The following is a 7540-nucleotide window of genomic DNA, read 5'->3' on the forward strand; positions in this document are numbered from 1 at the left end:
CTGAGAATCCTAGAAGATACCCATGAGGGAGGGTCTCTCTCTCTCTCTCTCTCTCTCTCTCTCTCTCTCTCTCTCTCTCTCTCCTCTCTCTCTATATATATATATATATATATATATATATATATATATATATATATCCCCTCCCTGTGTCTGTGTGTGTTTGTGTGTGTGTGTGTCTGTGTCTGTGTGTGTGTGTAAAGAAAATGACAAAACTCTCACCTGGACCTTGAAAAATGAATAGGACCCCAACAGTAACAGAAAAGGGGAGATACACCTAGGGACAAGGAGACAGTGTGGGAAAAAATGTGGGGGAGCAAAAGCCTGGTTCAGTTTCTGGCATAGAAATTGACCTTCCCGGAGGAGGTCAATCTGCGTTTATCATCTCCAAATCTTAACAGTGATTGGTGAGACCCAGGAGGAATGAGGAGGCTCAGGGATTCCAACAGCTAGCCCTGAACCTTCACGACTACAAACTGTTAACAGTCAGTGATTTGCCAGGACACACAGGGCCCAGAACCCAGACCCGGCTCTGCTTACTGTCCCAATCTGTCACAGAGCCATAGTGGCCCAGCGGTACATGACATGATGGCCCGGGGAAGGCCAGAAAACACAAAAAGCATATTCTTTCCATGGACAAATATGCCCTGACTTTGGGGTGGATGGAACAGTCAGACTACTGTCTGCTAGAAAGGCAAGAATTCCTCACCCCCCCCCAAAGCCCATCCATGCTTCTGGATCCCGAGTACATTTTCAAGGCTCTAAAGCCCAGCCCAGTGAATCACCGGGTGTGCAGTACCGGGAAAGCACTGAGGGTACTGCTTAAAGCTCACGGTTCCATTTGCTACCACAAGATTGAGGTGAGACCACTCCTGAGCATGTCTCCGTGTTGGCCTCAAGGACAGCACTTTTATAGTCTGTGCTGGGGAGAAAATCTTGTGTCCAACCACGATGGTGACAGAATGCTGACCCTCAGACTTCTAACAGGCTTCTCCTGGGTTCAGCAGACTGTTAACCTTGCATTGTTTTGGAAGTTGAGCATCAGCCTTATGATAGTGAAAGAATTTCATTTTAACCTTTTTTTTTCTTTTAAACAGAAAAGTTCTTATTTTCCTGATGGTTACTGATGCTGTGGTCAGGTGATTCCGGTGCCATCTTGACTGTCTCCAGTGCCCTGAAGTATAAATTCTCAGTGTTACAGGTGAACTAGGGTTCTAGTGAGGCTCTCTCTAGGCCCGAAGGTCAAGTCATTTCTGTCAAGCAATACAGAGCAAGGAAATGGGTAAATAGGCTACAGCCTGAGACACAGGGTGTTGTCAGAGTACCTGACATGAGTCTCCAGATATGCATGCCAGTAAGAAGAGTTGGGAGGCCTATCCCAGGCCTCTGATGCTCCATAGAACTTGTGACAGGGACCACAAAGGTAGAAGCAAGACCTGACTCCAAAGAGACACCAGACTCAAAATAGGAAGACAAGATGCCCAATACTTCCCTGTTGCACCTAAGCACACCCTCATGGTAAAGGCTAACTCCACAGAGACAGTACATGCCCATGACAGGTAGGCTGGACTCCCCACTCTGAGTGTCCCACATCGTCCCCAGAAGACCTCCCTATAATCCTGAGCTGTCCTTTTCCTGTGATCCTGGCTTCTTCCACCTGTTCCTCTCTTAGTCACAGACAGTCAACACCAGAGTAGCATGTGTGTGTCCCTGTAGCCTCAGCCACCACCTCTGTGTCAGATGACAGGCCAGGTTCCAGCAGTCAGCATTTCTCGCAGCTAACCGTCTGGATTTACATGTGCATATCTCTATGTGTGTGATCTGAATGAGCGTAGTCTTCTGTCTGGGAAGCAGGAGAGAAGGAAGAATAGCTACCGTAGGAACTAATCAGTATTTGCCACATTGTGGGAAATGACTGTGACAGTGTATTCTTCAGGATCTGCCCAAGCACTGACAGGCTCAGGGCCCCATGTGAGAGCCACGCTGTGCTCTGTATGGAGTTGCCTATGTCTCTTCTGTATCATTCATTCTTTTATGGTGTGTTAGCCTTGTGCTGGCCACTTGGACACAAGGTAAGTATCTGTCATAATCACGGCTGGCCCAGCTCCCTTCCTCCCAGCCACGCCCCCAGTGTTGTACCTCCTCACAGCAGCAACAGCTGTAGCACTGTCCCTGCCAACCTTGACAGAGTTGCCATGCATGGAAGCACAGGCTAGTCCATGTGGCATGCATGGAAGAGGCATGTATATGAAATAAGCATGTAAGAATAGCTAAGAATTCATGAGCACGTGTAACATACATGGAGGCAGAACTGATTACATGTACCATGTATAGGTGCATATAATAGGCATTTAAGTCCTATGTAGACAAGAGCGGCCTTGAACATGCCTGTCTTCCTGCCTCTCTGTCTCCAGAGTGCTGGTGTGACCTGGCTCTTGAATTTGTGATGCAGCAAGCCTGCTGCTCAGGTTTCTCCTCTGCTGGCTCTCCCTGCCCTCCAAACACATTGCTGAAAGTGCTTCCGCATTTGTTCAGGCACAGCAGAAAAGCACACCCTGACTTGTGGAGTACCTCTTGGGCATATAGGCTGGTATGTGGGTGGGGGGATGCTCCAAAAGTTCACCGTCCCAGCCCAGTAGAATCCAAAACAGCCAACTGGCTATTGAGCTGCAGCACAGTCACCACCAGTATGGAGGAAATTCCCCGAGCTGTGTGCCCACCGTGGTCCACCAGTAGAGTCTCCAAGGCTCACCCTGGCCCTTATTGGCATTTTGGTTGCATTTGTAGGCCCTGACCTCTCTAAGGGCCTGGGCCACCACTTATTAATTTCTGCATCCTTAATTTCTAATTCTAGGCCGATATTAAGGGGACACCTAAAACAACCATGTGTGCAATGGGATGGAATATCCACCAAAAATGGCTTCTCTGAAACCTGAACCTTTTAGGCCACATAACAAAGCCCTTCCACATGTCAGCCATTGTCAGCAGAAGGCCAGAGGGGTGGGATTAAATCTATGTTGCGCACTCACTAAGTGTCAGGCTTCTGGCTTCCAAATGCTGTTTCATTTAATCCTCCAAGCAGCTCCGTGAAGTCGTTATTGTTTCCCTTTTTATGGATGCAGAACTAAATCTCAACCAGCCCCCTGGCTGGGACTCGGGCTCTGCCATTCATTAACTGTGTGCCTTTGGGGTGTCTCTGTTTCTATCCCTCTGGTTATTTTAGTTTGTCCCTCTGCCTCCCAGGGATTTGAGGACAGCAGCTGCACTTTGTAAATCCATATTTTCTCATCTGAGAGAGAAAGCATCTCCACTTATAAACGATTCAAGTATCTCCAAGGCTTTTGTGGTTCAGATCTGAAGTGTTTCCCACGAGCTAAGCATTATATAAAGTCTATTCAAGCAGGAGGACAGTGGTCCGTGGAGCAACATTCCACATGGTCACTCGTGGACCCTAGTTCTTGGCGGAACTTCACTCACCTTGTGTCCCCTAGTTTATCCTGGGTGTGTATTATTATCATTTGTGTCCACAATTTCTCCCTCCATCTTCTCCATTTGAGCAGTCGTTCCCCAGTAGATGGCGCTGTTTTGAGATCCTCCTGCCTGGAAGAAAGTGGGTCTTTGAAGGGCTGGTATTGAGGAGTGCAGTCCTGCTTCGCTTCCAGGCCAAAGTCTTTCTGCCCTCTGCCTGCCTGTGACATCTGTGACATGTCTACTCTCACCATCATGAACAAGAGCTGGTCCCACCTCTGCGCCATGCCCAGCATGAAGAACTATCCCTATTTCTAAGGGAGCCAAATTAAGCCCCTCCTCCAGTAAGTTGCTTCTGTGAGGTGTTTAGTTGTAAGGATGTAGATGTAACGAACCCAAGTACCAGCACCCAGAGGATGACGACGCCAAGTTCCCACCTGCACTGCATGCTGGGACACATGGCTGAGCCCCACTCCATACGAGCTAGCAAACGAGGATATGTTCCGAGAGTTGAGGGATGCAGATTGGTGAGCAGGTAACCCCTCTCTGACACAGACACTGGGGACTCAATGATACCCGGGGGCACAGCACCTTTGAGCAGGCCATGCACAGCGGTATAACATCATCTCTTTGCCTCAAACTCTCCTGAAACAGCATCTGGTCCTGGGTTCCTGAGGCTGAGACCCCACTTAAATATTTTTCTTAGGTGAGAAAGAACTCTCCCACAAAAACGAAAACAAAATCAGTTCTACTGCTAATTGTAGAACTCACAATTCTGGGGGTAGAAGAAAAGGTTGTGTATGTGTGTATTTTTGTTCTCCTGTATAGAAAAAAACATGTTTCAATAAACTATTCATAATCTTGTAACTTCATTCATGGTAGCATGTTCCTTTCCTCTGCGTTTAGATGCTATCACATCTTATGTGACCTGCACAGTCAGCCTTGTCTTCCTGAAAGCTGAGGGTCACCGAGGTTTAGTTACTTGCCCAAGGTCTCATTTCTGATTAGCAGAGCCAGATTTCTAACCATGACGTAACCCAAGAGCCAAGACCCTTGAGGATACTAGCCTGCCTCCCCATGACCCTGTCATCTCTCCTGATCTCTTGCCACAGAGGTCAGGAGAGATGTGCAATGATCTGTATTCAGAATGTCAAGCAGCAATCCACGGTGTGTCTTATCTTCCTCAGGCAGTGTCAGTTCCTGCATGTGTCGGTAGCCATATGCAACTCATCTTCAATACCACAGGACCAGGATCATAATCCCTGTTTAATTCTTTATCCAAAGAAGTAAACATTTGCTAAGCCATGAAATCAGAAGAGGTCTGTGGGGTTTTTGGTCCAGATCCCTGCTTGGGTCTCAGTGCCCCCTCCAATATCACACAGTGACCAGAGCATGGACTTAGGGACTTACGCCCTATGTCTCCTCATCACTGTGCAGCCTGGAATGACTTCCTGAGCATCTTTTGTGTGAAATGAGTTCCCGTGCAGTGTTAATGAGCAACAGTGACTTTGCTCAGGTCATCTCCCTTGTCACGGCTGACTTCTCCGAACTGTTCATCACAGGAAGGAGCAAAACCTCTAAGGCCTGGGAGTGACCAGAGAGTGGAATTTTGTGTGGCTTCTAATGACCGTCAGAGAGCTGAGTTGGGTAAGCACTCTTTAGGGGAATTCGTGACCCTTCTAAAAATCCCATTAAGGCTAAGCACACATCTGTTAACACACACCGAGCATGCGGTCTCACCCAGAACGGACTAGAGCAAGCAGGAATATTATATCCAGTGACTCATATGGAACTGGTTATCCCCCGTCACTTCATGCCTCTCCTTGAACTCTGCCACAGTCTTTAGTTTCAAAGGCCATTTTGGACCAACTGAATTTCCTTGCAAACTAAGCTCCGCCCACATATTTAGAGGGGGGGGGATGTTTTAGGAAAATATCCTCCAGGCATAGAGACCGTGAGTTTCCAAACCTGCTTTTACCCTCTCTTCCCTTTTTCTTTTAAATAAAAATTGCCTAGAAAACCAAGATTCATTAACAGTGATGGGGGGAAAAAAAACCACGAAGTTGAAAGGGGCTTGTGGCTTTTGAGTTAACAGGGAGTGTTTGGGGGTCTTTTGAGGGACTCTTATAGTTTCAGAGGACATGAGCACTGAGTAGGTACCAAGGCCCTACATACCCTTCCAACTCCTCGTTTGGAGGTGGAGAAACTGAGGCCCACACAAGAGAAATAAGCTATCTAAAGCAACTGAAGTCAGCTGAGGAACTGAAACTCGTGCGCTTGGGCTACAAAAGCTCCAGGCTGAATTAGTCAGTCTTCTCAAAAGCAGAGGGAGAGGCAGAGATTAAATGTTGACCCTTTACTCGGGAGGTAGGAGCCCAGGGTGTGAGAATGGAGGGCGTAGTGGGTGAGGGGGAAAGTTGAAGGGCAAGGTGACAAGATGCATCTTCACCTGCGGCCTCCTCACAGAAACTCAGTCTCAGCAGCAGCAGGTTGCAATCCAGAGCCAGAGCTCTTCTCAAGAGCTCCAAGGCAAAGCAGGTCTCCACTCAGGAGAAACTGTACCATGACCAATCAAAGATGGGGAGCTGGTGGATAGGCCAGTCTCCTCTTCACACCTCCTAGCTGAGGCAGCTTCATGCATGCATCCCACATTAACAACCCTGAATCCCAGTTGCCCGGGTATTCCCTAAGCCTCTCATCCCAGCAAACCCTTCAGTTCTAGGAATAATGGCATAGTTGGCCAGTCTACACACACACACACACACACAAAAGATCACAGTGTGACTCACTGGATAGCATGTTTGAAGACACATGTCATGGAGATTTCCTTTGCCATGCCACTTCCCCAAGGTCATCTCCTGGGGACATTGCCCTATTAAGTGACTTACACTTCTGTCTGGCTCTCAAGAGTCTACTGAAGAGGAACCTAGTGCATAGTCTGTTTTAGGCGACTGTTGTGAGTGTTACATCACTATCTTCCCCATCTTTCCTCCTGTTGCTCTGGAAAGTTGATCACAGTGGTTGTGGGATCCATCTGTCTCCAAGACACCTCTGTCAGAGAGCAATCTGAAGTTGAATCTGATTGTCTTGGCCTAGGCAGCAGAACAATCCTTGGCTTGGATTGGACTTGAACATAGTCCATAGAGCCAATATGTCGGAAGCGTGGTTCCTAGTGAGACATGAGAGGAGGGAATGAGCCACTAAGAGGTGGGAGCTGGAGGGAGCAAGTAGGTCACTGGGACAGTCACCTTGGGAGAAGGTGAGGAATTCTCATGGACCCCTGCTCTATTTCCGTAATTGTGTTGTTAAGAAAGAGCAAGTCTAACCCCACCTCACTCTTCCGATTTCTGGCTTCCTGACCCACTGTGTGGTTTTGTCCTCACACATACACCCTGCTCTGGTACCATCTGCAGTGAGGCCCCTCAATGGAAACCAAACAAAATTGTTCCCTTCATCTTAAACTTAGAGCTAAATAAAACTTTTAACTTTATACCTTACCTAGCCTCAGGCATTTTTATAACAACAGAAAACAGACAAGATAAATGGTAACTAAGCTACCAAGGCAAGCCTACCTGGTCCAAGAGCATGTGTGCAAGAATGTTTTTAGAGCTGCTTTAACTGAGAACCTATCTAAACGAATTAGCTGAGAATGACTAGCCTGTCATTTCATAAGAAGCTCTATGTAATTTATTACCCTTTGTTTAAATTCTGGTTTGGATATTTTTGAGACAACTCTCTGTATCCTAGACTGTCTAGGAACTCACAGAATAGCTCAGGCTGGTTTCCAAACCATGACAATCCTCCAATCTCAGCCTCCCAGATGCTGGGATTATAGATAGGAGCTACCACATCTGGATTCAGCTGTTTTAATTATATTTGTAAGGCTAAAATGATAGTCAAAAAATGCTTGCCTTGCAAGCATATGATCCTGAGGTTGACCCCAGGGGACACATGCAAAGATGGCCGGGCACAGCAGTGCACTTGTAAGGAAGCACTGGGGGGTGGGGGGAGGAGAACTGGCCCGCCAGCCCATCCTACTGTCTTAAAAAATAAGATAAATGGCTCTCGTACTGGC

This window comes from Mus caroli, chromosome 4 (assembly GCF_900094665.2).
Source record: "Mus caroli chromosome 4, CAROLI_EIJ_v1.1, whole genome shotgun sequence".
Lineage (NCBI taxonomy): Eukaryota > Metazoa > Chordata > Mammalia > Rodentia > Muridae > Mus > Mus caroli.